The 18,765-nt window shown below is 36.7% G+C and overlaps 1 protein-coding gene across 3 annotated transcripts in view; it reads left to right on the forward strand.

Annotated features, from left to right (window-relative positions):
• The window catches only part of LOC125777130 (uncharacterized), a 55,725-nt gene that overhangs the window by 2,321 nt on the left and 34,639 nt on the right, over positions 1–18,765 (forward strand). Inside the window, exon 1 of one of the 3 annotated variants that reach the window (XM_049451350.1) lies at positions 4,892–5,074. The exons of 1 other annotated variant lie outside the window; for it this stretch is intronic. The gene's annotated coding sequence lies outside the window, so the exon portion shown is untranslated. Of the gene's footprint in view, positions 1–4,891; positions 5,075–8,041; positions 8,281–18,765 lie in introns of those variants that run through there. One more of the 3 variants, XM_049451349.1, reaches the window with a different exon arrangement.

Genomic DNA, 18,765 nt, shown 5'->3' on the forward strand with positions numbered 1-18,765 from the left:
CAAATACTTTTTGTTATCCATAACACATGGGTAAGCTAAGCGCTAACAAAATAATTTGTTACCCGTAACATACTGTGAAGAGATTTGCTAACAAATGTGTGTATTCTGTTAGAACAAGGCAGCATGCGATATTTGCCATTGGTTAGAGCGAGATAACCATTGAACATCAAATAGCTATGTGTTACTTTTTTCCCACTCTCTGAACAAAAGTAACAAATATTTTAACGAATGCAAAAGTGAACAATAACAATTCGCTTACACGTTTGCTAACAGCTACCCGTCTTGCAGGGTAATTTTCCAATCTTTTACGATTTGTTGCATCGCCTCACCTAAGTTGTCAGCTGTGTGATTTTGCTTAAGTTGGAGTGACGATAAAAGTGCTGACGTTAGTTCCAAATTTTGGGAGACATAATGTGCCGTTACAGCAATGAAACTAGACGTGTTGCGGCGCGGGCCTAATTTCCGACTATAAAAACATTTTCACAATACCAACTCCAACTGAACAGTAGGATGCCTCCGTTCCATATGTTTTTTTAAAATTTGATGTTGATAATTTGGATTTACAAATATCACATTTTGGGAAAACAGCATCCACCTCGTTAAAAAAATTGCCACACATAACTCATTTTGGTTCTTTTTGATACAGACATCATTTATAGCGGGATTCTGTAACCAGTCTCTAGTCTCTATTTGAGACATTTTGAGGCAAAGTCTCAATTTGAGACTAGTTACTATTCGCTAAACAGTCTCTAGCGTTAGTCTCAAAATATTGAGACCTGGTAGTTAGCCGGTCACAAAACTAAAAAGAGCTCTTTAGCGGGATTCTGTAACCAGTCTCTAGTCTCTATTTGAGACATTTTGAGGCAAAGTCTCAATTTGAGACTAGTTACTATTCACTGAACAGTCTCTAGCGTTAGTCTCAAAATATTGAGACCTGGTAGTTAGCAGGTCACAAAACTAAAAAGAGCTCTTGTCTGCCATTTTGAATATACTGAATAGAGATCATCATAGATATTAATCGATTGTCGTTTCTTTATATTTTGTAAGCAACTCAAACACGAAAACATGAAAAATAAATCAATTTTACATAAATTTCGTAAATATTATGAAACAAAGTCAACATATATTTTTATTTTGATTGATAATTATGTTTTTTGACTATGTTATAGGAAATTTAATATTTGTTATCGACATATTTATTTTCATTCAAGTGTAAAAACATCTCTGAATAATGAAATGTAATAGATTTTGTGACTGTCACTTACAGAATAGCAATATTATCTCAAGTCTCAAAAATTGTCTCTAACTTGAAATCTCAAATTTAGAGACTTGAGACTGTCTCAAGTTACAGAATCGCACGGCTTGTCTGCCATTTTGAATATACTGAATAGAGATCATCATAGATATTAATCGATTGTCGTATTTTTATAAGTTGTAAGCAGCTCAAACACGAAAAGGTTAAAAATAAATCAATTTTACATAAATTTCGTAAATATTATGAAACAAAGTCAACATATATTCTTATTTTTATTGATAACTATGTTTTTTGACGATGTTATAGAAAATTTAATATTTGTTATCGGCATATTTATTTCCATTGAAGTGTAAAAACATCTCTGAATGATGAAATGTAATAGATTTTGTGACTGTCACTTACAGCATAGCAAAATCGTCTCAAGTCTCAAAAATTGTCTCTAACTCAAAATCTCAAATTTAGAGACTTGAGACTGTCTCACGTTACAGAATCGCACGGTTATAATGAATTAATGTAAATGATTCGTTATTTATTAAAAAGCACATTTTTTAAGTTAATTTTGTTCTCAAAATTAGTATCAATAGAATTGTTCAACTTGAACTGTAGATACGTTGAATATCCTTGCGGATGAGAAATGTGATATGTCATGTTGGTATTGCGAAGATAAATATAATACCCTTTTGGGCATTTGGTTGTTGTCAATAGGAATCTTGTGCAAATGGTCTTGCATATTTGCAATTGCAAATGAGCGAGCATATTTTTGCTTTTTTGTACAGCGATGCATCTGCTACACCCTTGCAAAGAAGCAACACTAAAACGCCATTGTCTTATTTGCAACACTGGTTTGCAAATTATCAGCTGTTGTCAAAAATAAAAGCAAACAAAGAAAAAAGATGGAGCAAACAGGTTTAAACAGAAAAAAATTGAACGTGAAAAACCAAACAAAAGTGGAGTGAAAAAGAAATCCAGAGTATGCTGGATTTCTTGCAGGAAGCTCCAGAAGTAGAGGTAAGTGATTTAAGTGATTAATTTCTACAATTTATGTAACAATAATTTTAATAGGAACCAACAGCTCAAATTTTTTATAAAAAAGCTCATTGAGAGCACAAAAATAGACGCAAAGTGGGATTTAATACGGTGGAAAGTGCGGCACCTGAAGGCTTCATACAAAAAAGCAAGCGATTGGCCAATGTCAACAGGAGCAGGCCTTCTTGAGTCTAATGCCGGGACGTCGGGTGTTGAAGGTAAGCGTAATGAATGCGACAAAATTTTGTCTAATGTTTATATTTCAGGCAAAGTGTTGCAGATGTGCTCACTCTTTAATCAGCTTAAACATATTTTTGCGAAAAAAGCCACAAGCGAATTACCATTTGAAGTGGTTGATAATATACGTCCATAATGAATGAAAGCGGCCAGCCAAATACAATACTGGAAATCACTTTTTCTGATGTCGGCGAAGAAATTGCGTCTCCAATTGACATTGCCAATATTGAAAATCTACCACCAGGCAATGTAAGTGAAGTGATTGTTCCTGAAAAAGCAAAAGATTTCGCGGAAAAAATGAAAAAACATGTCCCAAAATCATCTGCTGCAAATCTTGTTGCTTTTGAAGTCGAGCGTAGGCAAATGTTTAAAATGAAAATGGAATAGGAAATCAAATTGAAAAGGAGGAACGCTTGCAAAAGTTCGAAATTGAAATGAAATATAAGTATCCCTCTCACCAGTAATTTTTCTGTACTTTATTTATCTTACCGTGCGATTCTGTAACTTGAGACAGTCTCAAGTCTCTAAATTTGAGATTTTAAGTTAGAGACAATTTTTGATACTTGAGACGATATTGCTATTCTGTAAGTGACAGTCACAAAATCTATTACATTTCATTATTCAGAGATGCTTTTACACTTGAATGAAAATAAATATGTCGATAACAAATATTAAATTTCCTATAACATAGTCAAAAAACATAATTATCAATATAAATAAAAATATATGTTGACTTGATGATTTATTTTTCATCTTTTCGTGTTTGAGTTGCTTACAAAATATAAAGAAACGACAGTCGATTAATATCTATGATGATCTCTATTCAGTATGTTCAAAATGGCAGACAAGAGCTCTTTTTAGTTTTGTGACCTGCTAACTACCAAGCAGAGATAATGAGATGTCCAACTCCTCTCTCACTGGAAGTGAGAGAACAATTGCTAAACGTCAAAACCACCTCAACTTTGACAGTTGACTGGATTGAGGAGGTTTTGACGTTTAGCAATTGGAAACGAGCGATGGCCAGACTGAAATCTTACCAAAAAAATATGAAAACGGAGGGATTTGTTGCCGCCGTTCAAGATGGCTAATAAAAATTTAAAACAATGAAAATCAAAGAAAATGCGAAATTTAAATATATTTCATGAAACGTTTTGTAATTTGATGCATAATAGAATTAATTTTCTATTACAATTGATTAAAAAAATTTATTAATTGAGAACTAACAGGCTTAATTCACCTTATTAAGTATTGAAAGATCGAAAGTCAGTTGTTTTAAAAAATCATAAAATCATAAAAAAGGAATTAAGTAGTTTCGCCATATATTAAAAGTCCAATATATAATAATTTGCAATCGTAAATAATGTTGGGTATTTTAATTTAAAATGCCCAAAAATTCTTATTTTGTTCGATCTGGCCATAATGGAAAATGTTATAAAAAACGCTTATTCTGAGGTGCTCTCACACTGGAATAAGTTGGGCATCCCATTATCCCTGCTACCAAGTCTCAATATTTTGAGACTAACGCTAGAGACTGTTTAGTGAATAGTAACTAGTCTCAAATTGAGACTTTGCCTCAAAATGTCTCAAATAGAGACTAGAGACTGGTTACAGAATCCCGCTATTAATTTAATAATATGTAGTTCCAATTACTGTTGATATGAATACTTATTTAATACGGGTTTTGTGTTTTATTATCTTCTATCATTCAAAGAGTTATCTTTTTCATGTTTGCTTTATACTAAATGTATAAATATATGTAATTATAATTGTTATATATGTAATTAAAAACTGAGAAATGAATTAAAATACATTTAAGAAAACATTAATGTGTATATGGCTTGTCTTTTAGTTTCTCCAACATTGTTAGGTATATGCTCATCAGGCTCAATAGAATCTTCGGTAGTAGTTGATGGGTCTGAACCATCGTCGAACGAAGTGGAACCATTATTAATTACAATGTTGTGGAGAATACAGCAGACAAGAAACCAATCGCAGCATAATTTATGCTTTTTTTTTGTTAGATAAACGCATTCTTAGCTGCTTAAGGCTTCCAAATCTTCCTTTTAAAAGCCCAAAACAATGCTCTACTCTAACCCGGTATTTACTGTGCCGTAAACTAAATGCAATTCGGGCATTTCTATCCAACTGTCTTGCGTTGCTTCTGTAAGGGGTTATTAACGTTGCAGATAAAGGGTATGCCGAGTCTCCAGCAATCCATTGCTGTGAAGAAAAATACTGCTCATTTTGTTGAAAGAGTGAGCTGTTTCGATATTTACGGACATCATGCCAGCACTCAGGGTGACCAACCACAACATGCCGAATTACTCGTTTATAGTCACAAACTATTTGTGCTGTTATTAAATAAATGTGATTTCTGGAGAAGTATTGTTACAAAAGTAGTATTAAGTTATATTTGTATTACTATATGCATCCCTGATTATGAACAATAGCTGTAGGTATATGGAATAGCATTTGTCTTGTTGTAGACATCTGGCGCCACGGCTGTCTGCTCGTCGAAACAATAGACATCTGGCGCCGCACTGTCTGCTTGTCTAGGTAAACAATTGCTGAGTCTGGCGCCGCGACTGTCTGCTTGCGTCTGGCGCCGTATAGCCGTATGTTCTGGTAATTTCCAGACGCGATATTCTAGAAGGACACGTCGGCATCAGCGAGAAGTGCGTGGCTATATAAGCCGTGGCAGCGCCAACGTAATCAATCAGTGCTAAGAGTAAACTGCTATAGTGTAGACGAGTTGTGAAATAAAGAGTTGTTGAATTAAATTAAACAGTGTTGATTTTATTTGTCAATCCAGAGATACGAACCTAACAAAGTAAACTAGCAAGAGTAAATTCGTAACAATTGGTGTCAGAAGTGGGATTGTCAAATAATCCAAATTCAAGATGGTTAAATTCGGAGAATTGAGAATTCTACAAAGGTAGAAGAGAAAGTAGAAGAACAACGAACATCATTAAGTGTAGACATGAACACGTTGTTAGTGGCTATTAAGCAAATGGCAGAAAATGTAGTGCAAACAGAAAATCGTCTGGCACAGCAAATGGCAGAAAATGCAGTGCAAACAGAAAATCGTCTGGCACAGCAAATAGCCAAAAATGCAGAAAATGCAGTGCAGGCAGAAAATCGTCTGGCACAGCAAATTACGCAAATAGCTGAAAATACATCACAGTTAGAGTCTCGCCTTACACAACAAATAACTGAAAATAATACGCAGTTAGAAAAGCGTTTGGTACAACAGATTACAGAAAATAATACACAAGTGCAAGAGAAATTTTCAAAATTTGAAGACGAATTAAGCACAATAAAAAATGACGAAGAAAATTTAAGATCAGAATTTCTTCAACTGAGTAATCGTGTGCGAGAACTGCAACTACATGGCCCTGCACCTTCAATAAATAATCCAAGATTGAAGGCACCCACATTCGATGGAAGTATTCCATTTCAAATTTTCAAACTTCAGTTTGAAAAGACAGCATTGGCCAATAACTGGAATGCAGCGGACAAAGTGGCGTCCTTGTTTGTATCATTGAAAGGACCTGCGGCAGAAATCCTTCAGACTATTCCAGACTGTGAACGGGACAACTATGAGGCATTGATGAGTGCGATAGAAAGACGTTATGGTAGTGAGCACCGGAAACAAATATACCAGATCGAACTGCAAAATAGGGGTCAGAAGATGAACGAGTCATTGCAAGAGTTCGCAACTGAAATAGAACGACTGGCTCATTTGGCAAATGCAGATGCACCTGTGGATTACATTGAGAGGGTAAAAATTCAATGTTTCATAAATGGAATTCGTGATGTGGACACCAAACGCGCCACATATGCATTGCCAAAAAGAACGTTTGCTGAAACGGTTTCGCACGCCCTCACACAGGAAACAGCTTCGCTACTAAGTAAACCAGCACACAAAGTACAAAGGGTTGAAATGGAACAACCGGCGCTGATGGAAGAAATATTGAAGACTCTGAAGACAATTGCTGCACAGCGAGTAAATACAACAGGCAGATGTTTCAACTGTGGAAAAGCGGGTCACTTTGCCCGAAATTGCAAGATAAAAGTAAACCCATCAAAACGGAACCAACCAACAGAACACCGAAAGAGGATTCACCACAAAAATGCGGATGCATTATCGCGTCGCCCTTGTCCACCGGAATGTAAACATTGCTCCAAATCAGAGGGAAAAGAAGGTATAATCGACGTGCGATTACTGAATATAGAACCTGAAGATGATTGGACTCCTCACCGCATCAGAATCAATCAGCTGGAGGACCCTGATCTTGCAAAGCTGATAATAGCCAAAGAAAATGGGGTACGACCACCAAAGGAACAAATAAGTAGCGAGAGTCCAACTGCAAAAGCATATTGGGCCCAATGGAACAGCATAAACCTCGTTAATGGATACCTTCATCGTACCTGGGAAAGCGAAGATGGCAAACATTCTCGTCTGCTGATCATAGTACCGAAGTCCATGATCCCAAAAGTATTGAAAGAATATCACAATGGACCTAGTGGAGGGCACCTTGGAATAACAAAAACTATAGAGAAGATTAAACAACGGTTCTACTGGATCGGTTGTCGAGATTCCATAGCAGAATGGATAAGTAATTGCGTAGAGTGCATGGCAGCTAAAGGTCCTAAAGCCAAAAGTCGCGGTAGGCTACAACAGTACAACGTGGGATCACCATTTGAACGAGTCGCAATGGATATTGCAGGTCCGTTCCCAACCAGTACGGCCGGAAACAAATATCTACTGGTTGTCATGGACTATTTCAGTAAATGGCCAGAAGTATATGCCTTACCAAACCAGGAAGCGAAGACCGTAGCCGAAGCGTTTGTAGAAAATTGGATAACAAGGTTCGGAGTGCCCGTCGAATTACACTCAGATCAAGGCAGGAATTTCGAATCTTCCATTTTCCAAGAAGTCTGTACATTATTGGGCATCCACAAGACACGGACAACAGCGTTACACCCACAATCAGATGGGATGGTAGAGAGATTCAACCGAACGCTCGAAGAACATCTGCGGAAAATCGTTGATAAAGATCAACGGAATTGGGACAAGTGCATCCAGATGTTCCTGCTGGCGTATCGTTCAGCGAAGCACGAGACAACTGGTTACACGCCAGCAAAGATTATTTTCGGATCTGATCTGCGACTCCCTGCTGATCTTAAGTTTGGAACGAATCCGACAGCTGTAAGGAATGATGGAGATTATTGTTCTGCCTTAAAGGAAGAAATGAATGAATTGCATCTAATGGTAAGACAGCATACGCATCTGATGAGCAATAAGATGAAGGACCGGTTCGATCAAGCGGCAAATTCAAAAGGTTTTGAAGAAGGTGATCTGGTCCTGTTGTACAATCCACTTCGAAAGAAAGGCTTGTCCCCGAAACTACAGACAGCCTGGGAAGGACCCTATATGGTGATGAAACGACTTAATGACGTGGTATACCGCATACAAAGAAATGGTAAATCACGTTTTAAAATGTAATTTTTACATTTGGAGAGGCTCGCCCCATTTGGTTCAAGAGGATTTGTGCCTAATCGGGACGATTAGGCTTTAGTGGAGGGCAGTGTTACAAAAGTAGTATTAAGTTATATTTGTATTACTATATGCATCCCTGATTATGAACAATAGCTGTAGGTATATGGAATAGCATTTGTCTTGTTGTAGACATCTGGCGCCACGGCTGTCTGCTCGTCGAAACAATAGACATCTGGCGCCGCACTGTCTGCTTGTCTAGGTAAACAATTGCTGAGTCTGGCGCCGCGACTGTCTGCTTGCGTCTGGCGCCGTATAGCCGTATGTTCTGGTAATTTCCAGACGCGATATTCTAGAAGGACACGTCGGCATCAGCGAGAAGTGCGTGGCTATATAAGCCGTGGCAGCGCCAACGTAATCAATCAGTGCTAAGAGTAAACTGCTATAGTGTAGACGAGTTGTGAAATAAAGAGTTGTTGAATTAAATTAAACAGTGTTGATTTTATTTGTCAATCCAGAGATACGAACCTAACAAAGTAAACTAGCAAGAGTAAATTCGTAACAGTATGATGTATGGTCTTCAATTGGCTAATTTAATCTCTACATGAGTGCGCTTTGTTGAATTCCTCATCGTTTTTTATTAAATCGACCAGCATATTATATTGGTCTCTATCAGAGAGCTGCAACGATCACAATTTTTTCAATCATACCCGATCATTGACTCAGATTTTTTGTGACGGAAAACTTTGCTTCAACAAAAATGAATGATCGTAAGCGAGCGTGCTCGAAGCGAACAATCAGTTTCAATCACTGTTGCTTGTTTCGGCATGATTTTTCTCTATCGAAAGCCTTGTGTGAGCAGCAAAGAATGTTCGAGAATGCTGCTTGCATTCCGATCGATCACAATCATACCGTTTGGTCATACCGGTTGGTTCCTGCCAGCAGCGCAGTCGCTGAGCGTTCTTTTTCTTTAGCTTGAAATATTATAACTGAAAAAAGAAATAGGCTCGGACCATGTTCAGTTGAAAGCTTATTTTTTTTAAATTCATTTTATAAAAGTTTTAGCGATTAAGATTGAAACCAAAAAATAAACCTTTTTTTAATTTTAAGTTTTTGTGGATCTCAATGAAGAAGTGATTAAAATTAGAAATTTGTGTTCCCTAAGCATTACCATTGTTTATTAATTTTAAGCATTAATTGAACTTTAGTTTTAAGCGTTAAAAATGAAGAAATATTTGCAGTAATGTTTTGGTTAATTTTATGCATCGCAACTTGTTTCCGTTAAAACACACAAATATGTACATACAAACTATATATGTATATACATATTCGCAGGGCAATTCTCGATCTGATTGGTCTAATCACAATCAATTCAAACGCAACTTGATCGATGTCTGAGTTTTCGTGCATCGTTGGACTTGATCGTCTTTTTCTGTACAATCATTTCCAATCATTATACCGGAACCAACCAATCAGTTTCAATCAGTAAGCAGAGCAATCCAATCAACTGATCGAACTCCTTCGTTTTGAGCACGAAACTCGATCGAACAATTTTGTTGCGAACCGCTGTGCTGAGTTGTGACCGGTTTGAGCGAGGCTGATCAAACCGGATCGATCATACTCAATGCAGGTCTCTGGTCTCTATCTACTCTTAACATTTGGCGGAATCGGTCTTCGTCCAGTGTTGTCAAAATATTATTGCGCCAAATGTCTGACTTAGGTATTGTGCTATAAACTCCTCGTCGACATTCCATAATAACAGATATATTGTCAGCCAATTCATCTAACACTGCATCCACTGCGTCATCATCACTTTCGATTTCTAGAAGAAAATTGTTATTAACTGAAATTCTGCATAAAAATATTTCATACCTTCAATATCCATAATTTCATCAGCAGCTTCATCAATTAAAGCCTCGGTTAATTTTACTTTAATTCCCAATTTGTGCGACAATTTTGTTTACAAACAATATTTTTCTTCACCGATCAGCTGTAAATTAATGGTATTTGCAAAGGTTGCACAGAAAATATTTGCAATTGCATAATTTTGCAAACTCAAATGCACCAGATTCTGAATTGCCCCAATGTCATATTGAGATGCGTTTTTGCAATGCTATGATATGAGTTTGGAGTTCCACTATTAATATCTGCAAATTATTGTAATTGTTCCAATAGCATTTGATATTCCACTTGATGGGTATGCTTGTGGAGTCAATAGGAGTTACACTAAAGTTATAGCCTTGACAGAGGAGGAAAATTAAAGCGCATTAAAATTTTATGGTGACAGACGGCAGAATTGTGCATTTAACAGCTGATTGTGAAATTTGTTTATTTAAAAAAAGAAGTGAAATAAAAATGGATACGAAGAAATTATGGGCCGGCTTTAGTATACCATCCCACGATTTTAGAGTTATATGGTTGCATAGAGCTGATGCTCCAGATTAAATATATAGATTGTAGCCGCCGCAAACTTATAATTTTCGTTTTTAAATTTGAAAACTTTTCAAATTTTATTTTGCAATTTCTCGATTTATAGTAACTCTTTCTTTAATATTATGCACTTTTTATACACTTATGTATGCTTCACTACATTGTTTGAACATATTTATTTTATAGTAATTATTTAGATATTTGCTTAAAATAAGAGTTTTATATTACACGCACAATAACATAAGTGTTGTCAAATAATAAGTATTGGATTGAATATTTCGTAACCAGTAGATACATATGCATGTATGTATCTCTATTTATACCCTTTTTAAATGGTTCTCACGCACATTCGAAATAAAAGTACCGGGTACACTTGAGTGGTAATATACAATGTAATTTATTAAGAAAGTCTTAATATTTTTACTAATGTTATTTTATTAAGATTAAATGTTTAAATTATTTGGGTAACCAACTTAAACATGAGTATATCGATGGCGCGCCAGATTGCTGTTGCCGAAAAGCTTACTTTAGCGCACGGGACGGGTGTTGTAAGCGGAGAATTCATGTGCGCAGTATATGCGACGAATTGTATGTGCTGGGGAAAGGTTTCGACGCGGCGCAGTGTGTAAACGAATGTGTTAATAAACAGCGATGATCCTATCCTTTTGATAGTTGACATCTGCTGTGGTGAAACCCAATGTGTCCCCAGGTGTGGTGTATTGATGGTGTGGTTTGTGTCTAGCTAGGGTACGCCAGTTTTTCCCGGGTAGAGTGGGTGTAGGCTTAACTCATTTAAACAAGGATTATACCCCAAATACATAAATCATTACCCCTTTTCTTAATATGTCACGATGTTTGATCGCCCAGGGTTATTTTTTTTGAAGCGCGGCCGAAAGCCCCCAACGCAAAAAGGAGTTTTACACGAAAAAACCTGACACACCCCGGCGTTGGATCGGCCAAGGTTATTTTTTTCTGCATTTGAGTTTTTTTTATTTATTTTTATTCTTTTCAATCGTTTGAAAACGGTAACACTTATTGTTTGACGACACGGAACACTTATTATTGTGTACGCAGTGAAATTTGTGTAGAAAATAAAAAAACAAAATTGATTTACAAACCCCAAAGGTGTTAAGACACAACTTGACGAATATATTATAAAGTCGCGGGAGAGTTTCTTAACACTGAGGGTGCTGCATTTATCAACTTCACAGCAAAATTAAGGACTGTTGTATACCAAACGCTCATTCGACATTTCCTTATGCAAACGACATATGTAGTTGTGTTGAAAGCAGTAGCACCTATACAAGTTGGCAAAGAAATTTGCATACCTTATTTGGGTAGGTGTCAGCTGAAGCGCAGCAGACATTCGAGACAAAAAGTAAGCAAATTAGTAGAATTAACTGTTTAATTCCCTAACCTATAACACCAACTTTTTTCTAACTATTTAAGGCTACTACGTCGTTATTTCGAATGTTTTAAAACTTGAATTATATATGGCCGAAAGTCATCTATTGTGAGCATGCACTAGCTGAGCTTGCGAGCTAAAAATGGACTAAAATCCTCCTGGGCGGCCTTAATTGATAAATATTGCTACAAACATAAGAAACTCTCACATAATCTTTAAACACATTTGTATGTTGTGGAATGTAAGTCGTTCGGACCGACAATGTGTGTTTTCGATGAGTTTTCACTGACAACTATCAATACGGGGAATCTCTTGCTCTTGCAAGATGACACAAAATGCAAAAATCCTATACCGAAATATGCAAGGCCAAGAGAGCACCCATTGCAGAATCTACTGATACATGACGGCACGAAAATAAAGATGGGTTTTGGTCTGACATATTTTACAGCCAGTGCAAATAAATTTTTACGTGTGTTTGTTGTGCCGTTGCACCAAGAAGAAAATTCTGCAATTGGTGCACCGTGCAAGGGTTTTGCAAGAACAAGAGAATTCCCTTAACAATGAGCAGCTGTCTTTGTATATGGAATGTGAACAAATATCAAGTGACAATTTAGGTCCGGCAAAATATGTCCTCCAAAAACATCGATTAAACTAGAGCAGGCACCGATTATAATGAGTGGAATGTAAATTTTCAAGTAGTTTTCAGCGAAAACTGTGTTTTCGTTTGACAGGTTTTACATGGACGAAAACACAAGTTTTCGTGCGAAAACCAGTTTTTCCCACGAAAACATGTTTTCGTTGTCGGTCCGAACATAGTATAAACCAATTACTAAAAATTTGTAAAAATGATTGCAAGAGGAAAAATCTTTGTAATGTATATATAAATGGTAATATTTAGAAGCTAATCCTAAATAATTACTGAAAATTTGTAAACATAGAAAGGAAAAATATAACTATTATGAATAAACATTTAAACTTCCAAAATAAATTAAATAAGAAGAAATAAAATAAAAATTTCAATGGTTTTATTTATATAGAAAATGGCTAATTTGGTAGGCAGTGGTAGCAAATGAATAACAAAACAAATGACCCATAGCAGGTGGCGCAATGACGATTGCACCAGTTTTCTATGACCAATGAATAACGAAACAAATAACCTATATAGCGGTTTTCTTTAACCCGTAGGTGACCATAAAACATATATCTATTATATTTCAATAAAAGATGGCTAACAAAACAAATAGTCATTGCAATGGACGCTGTAACCCGAAGAGTAAAAGATAGTTTTTTAAAATAATTTGCAAATTAGAGCAAGAAAATGTATGTGGCATTTGCGCAAAATCAATGAGAGAGAGCGAGTAAGCTAATCACACCGACATGGGATGAAAGAGGAGAAATAGTTACTTATTTCCAGAGGCTAGAGCAAATGTAACCTGTCCGATAATGATTGCATTAATTACTAATAACCTAACGATGACCAGTTACTAAACTTTTAACCGTCTTGAAGGCGGGTATTATTTGTTTTTTTTTCTTTCTTTTAGTTCTTTTGTAAAATATGGGCATAAGTTAAATATTGAATAAAAGTTATAGTGCAAAAGCAGTATTATTTTATCAAGTAAATGAATAGAAACGAATTCATTAAGTGTTAGTGAATATAAAAGTTAAAAGCATAAGTGTCGGAGAAACACGCATTTTAAATAGTTAAATTTTTTAACTTTATAGTATATGCGGAGAGCGTACAAATATTTTTGGCCAACTCCGTCGAGATGCTGAGAACTATATGTATATTGCTACTAGAGGACCCGCCCACCTTTTACTGTGGCTGATACATAGGTAGTACTACTAATACCATCTATATGATTTCTTTTAGTTAGATTATAAGTATTAGTTAAGGAATAATCGCATTTTTTGTGAAGCAACTTGTGTTAGTTTACAAAAAAAAATTAATTAAAAAGCATTTCGTCCGTTAAGAAAGAATTGGTTTTTGGGGTAAAATTACTATTTATTTTTGAGCTGTGCATCAGTGAAATCAATCGAGTCCAATCGATTGTCAGCCTAGTGGACTGCATATTAAGAAACGGTTCTCAAGCGTGGAAAGACAAAAAAATCGGCTGGCAAGGTTATGGCATCAGTCCGCTATTTTTTTATACCAGATTTTTTGCAATTTTAAATTGCCTGTCAAGATACCCCCTCCAATAGTTAGCAGGTATGAAAAAAGTGTTATAGCTACCCATAGATGTATTGAATCACCCAATTTATTACTTAAGAACGAACAACTCTGTCCACATTATGAAAACTTGTCTACAGATGTCGCCTTTTACTTTGGCATCGTTTTGTTTATTGCACGTTTACAGTGAGATTTTTGTCTACCTTGCCGCTGGTGGGGGGATTTGAAAAAAGTCTTTCGTCAAGTGAGAATATATTCATTCTGATTTTATTTCGTATTTTTCTTGCTTATATACAATTTTTAAAACTATCTTAAATAACTAAATATATATGTGTGTGTGTATGTTTTTATGTATTGCAGCATATTTTTTATTGCTGCTTGACATGGGGTTGATTTCAAGTGTACAATTTATTGCAAGTGTGCGTGTGTGTGTTTAATGTTATCTCTGCTGTATATTTATGATTTTTGTCCCATGCATTTTTATTATTATTACTCGTAGATGTGCATTGCATGTAAATGCATTATGTCTATAAATATGTATGTATGTATATTAATATATAAATAGGTATTTCTATTTAGTAGAATTTCAGCTTTGCTGATAAGTAAGCATCTTCAATGATATTTGAACAGTATCCAATGTAAAACATTCCAAAATTAGCAATTAATTATAAATGAAAAATTAACTTAAAAAAACATTTTCCAGTGCACCAAATTGTAAATCTAAACCATCCTCGAATCTCCTTGAACACACACAAAATATTTCATCAAAATCGATCCAGCCGTTTAGGAGCAGTTCAATTACAAACACACGCACAGAAGATTTATATATATAAATATTTATCATGACCATACGAGGTTTGACAATTAAGTAACGAGACTGATTTTATTACCGTACTTGTGGTAAATTCATGACCTTGAAATTCCCTTTTTCTTTTTCCGGCATCTCTCCCCTATTCATTGATATACATATGTACCATCGCTCTAGCTTGTTTAGTTCGCCGGCTGCGTCAAGTTGAGTAGACGTGTGTTTGTAGTGCTCGTCACGAAAATGGAAAAACGAAATCAAGAGCAACGCATCGCGATAAGATTTTGCGCCAGATTGGGCGAAACAGCTTCGGAAACGTACGCTAAAATTGAATCTTCCACAAAGAATTCGTTCCACCGGGGGAAACTGTGAATTAAGTCTACTATTGCCAAGTACTCGAAAAATTGCGAAAACGAGTCAACAGGGTGCGCGCAGACATCGCTCGTAACTCGATCCTTCATCACGACAACGCCCTCAGCGTGCCCCAGTATTTGGCCTCTAAAGGGATCGCCGTGTTGCAACAGCCGCCTTATTCGCCCGACATGTCACAATGTGACTTTTTTCTTTCTTAAAATAAAATCGGTGTCAAAGGAACCCATTTTGAGTCGATTACAGACATCCAGGCGGCCGTGACGAGGGTACTTATTTTGAATTAAAAAAAAAAAAATTACGCTTTTTTCTTAGTTTAACTAGAAGATAAATTATTAAAAAATATGAATCTCTTTGAATTTTTTGTTTCCGATAGAAATTGCGATCTACATCCTGCCCGCCGTCCAAAAAAAGCACATGCGAGACGCATCGAGCAATTGCTTCCCAAAGACAGAAGATCAAAGATTTTGTATTCAAACAATTTGTGAAAGATGTTCATATATATAACTATAAAGCCCAGAAATTTTCGCTGGAATCAATTATTTCTTTCCATCCAAATCTTCAAAAAGTCGATTTTTTGAAGCCTCTAAAGCAGGCTCTCCCCTTAACACTTGCCATTGTTCGTCCGCGATCTTCACTGTTCGGCGACACGAAATAAGATTGCCAAACATTAAAAAGCAAATAAGGTTTTAGGACAAAGGACTGAATATACCCATTGACAGGTGTTCCCAACTATTTTCTGGTAGAGATATGGCCTCTGAAAATAGTTTGGGAAGTACACCAGAGAATCCTTTTCGGAGGAATTCAAAGATTTTGAGAACCCCTCCAAAAGGCAAAAATGAGGAGACCACCGCTGCTGGACCGATAAAAAGTTGTGAAAACGCCGACCAACATAACAAATGCGAAAAACCTGACCAAATGCAGAACGGTGAAGCTGGTAATATTTTTGCAAACTGGGAAAAAAAAATCAAGGAACTTGAAACTATGATGTCTGGTCAGAGGCATATTAATCAAGCTATGCGAGACCTTGTAAGCCTGTACGACAAAACTGAAAGTCCAGAGGAACCGCTGAAAAGAGCTATGGTAGGTAAAGCGTCGCAAGTATCCCCAGAGAAAAGCATTCGCCAAAGAGGGTACGAGAATTATCAGGTTACTTACCACCAACCAAAAACCCTAAAAACGCGAACGATAAAGCGCAGGTGTCATATAGTGAGGTCACTAAGATTGTACCGAAAGGCAGTTCTGTCGATAAGCCCGCATCCGAGAAATGGGTGGACGTGGTAAAGAGGAGAAAGCCGGTTGAAAGCTCTGTCACGCAGCTCGACGTCGCCTATAATGCAATCAAAGTGACGAAAACGAAAACCGTCTCAAAGAAGCTTTTAAAAGCCACAAAAAACTCTTGAAGTCAGCTATAACCCGAAGTCAGCTATAACCCGAATATAGACTCCTGGTGGACTGCTTATAAAATTTGTATGTCCAAATTCAAAAATAAGCGGCAGCAACGCCAACGCGCTCCGTTCATGAAAAAAGTCGTCGAGCATTATTTCCGACGCACGAACCGATTACTAACGCTGAACAACGAAACGAAGCTGCTGAATCACCCCCACTGGTTATAGAAGAAGAACTATTGGCTATAGCCAAAAAAATCAAAAACAACAAAGCGCCTGGTATCGACGGAATACCAAACAGAGCTCTAAAGGTAGCCATAATTTCGAAGCCCACTCGTTTTGCAAAAATGTACAACGCATGCATAAAAGAAGGAATGTTCCCCGATCCCTGGACAGTCCAGCGTCTGGTTTTAATCCCAAAATCAAAAAAAACACCAGATGAACCTTTTTCGTATCGACCTCTGTGTATGCTCGACATAATGGGCAAAGTGTACGAAAGCATAATAAGAAACCGCTTGGAGATTGCAATCCAGAAAGCCGGCGGACTATCAGAAAGACAATACGGCTTCAGAAAGGTCTACTATCGATGCACTGAAAGAAGTTGTCGACACTGCGAAAAGAGCAGTAAGCTGGATGTGAAGAATGCATTCAACTCTGCTGAATAGAAAAATATATTCGAAGCCCTGTATGGAATACGCGCCCCTCAGTAACTCATAAATATCGTTATGAGTTATTTTAAAAATAGAAAGCTGATTTACGTTACCACCGAAGGCATTAAGAGCTACCCTATTACAAGCGGAGTACCACAAGGATCTGTTTTAGGTCCTCTCTTATGGAATCTAGTTTATGATGGGGTGCTAAGAATTCCACAGCCCAAAAACGTTAAGCTAATTGCATACGCGGACGACCTTATAGTGGTAGCAGTAGGTAAACAACTTGATGACCTACAAAATAAATGTAATGAATGCATAAATGGTCTACGCCAGGGATGGGCACATTAGCCCTCAGTGGCATTTTGCCCGTGCGGGCACGAGTGCACATTTTGAGGGCTAGGTGAGGGGATCATCGCGGGCAAACATGAAGAGGGAAGTGAGAGCAACGTTTTACCACTCCCTATTTACAAATGAGAGCAACGTATTTTCCACCACCATTGACTGATCTATCACATGTACAGTGGTGTGAACAAAATAGAAACAACCATAAGGTGTTGTGAAGTTTTAAAATATGTTGTTTTCTTATTAAATAAAACTGTTTTTAGATACATAACATAACATATATACATTTTTTCCTACCAGTGATTAAAATTTCCCACCATGCAAAGGTAAATAAAAACAAACACAACTGTACAATTCCGATATGAAGTAAACTTCCACCCTTAAATTTGTGTACAATGTCAGTATTGCCGCAACCATGGATAATATGATACGAGACTCTCGCATTGGCTCTCATCTTTCCCTCAAACGCGTTCCCTGATTATTTGACAGCCAAGGAGATCAGGGAATTTTTGACAGTTGATTTCAGAAAAGGCGGGATGCCAGAAGTAATAAGCTATAATTACTTGACGAAATTAGTGTGAAATGAAATTTCATTGAACTGTGCGAACATATTTTGGCAAAATAAATGTTTATGTAAATTTATTAATGATTTTGCATTTTACCTTTTATATACGTACGCATTTTCAAAGTGTTTTATTTAGTGTTTTGTACAATTTATTACATACTCAATATATTTTTTTTCAGCAGTGGCATCATTGACAAATGTTATAAAAAATGCGAGTTTTGACAGCTCTCTCTCGAATCAAAGAGTCTCGTATCATATTATCCATGGCCGCAACCACTCTGCGATGAACATCAAGTTACGGAGGAATGTAATTCATTTTTTTCGCATTTTTCTCAACTTGTTATGCCCTTCTCTCCGTAAACTGATATTCCCCTCATCTAGCCCCCGTGCGCACTTTGCTAACTTTGCGGGCTAAAAATGTGCCCATCCCTGGTCTACGCCAATGGTTTTCTTCCAAGAGTTTGGAACTGGCTGAGCATAAAACAGAGGTATTGCTCATAAGCACCAGGAAAATTGAACTCTCACTATAGGAGAGTGCGTAATTACTTCACAACCACAGTTGAAGTATTTAGGGCTAATATTGGACTGACGGTCATGGGGACCTGGATTTATTATTATGGTTA

This window comes from Bactrocera dorsalis, chromosome 3, assembly GCF_023373825.1.
Source record: "Bactrocera dorsalis isolate Fly_Bdor chromosome 3, ASM2337382v1, whole genome shotgun sequence".
Classification (NCBI taxonomy): Eukaryota; Metazoa; Arthropoda; class Insecta; order Diptera; family Tephritidae; genus Bactrocera; species Bactrocera dorsalis.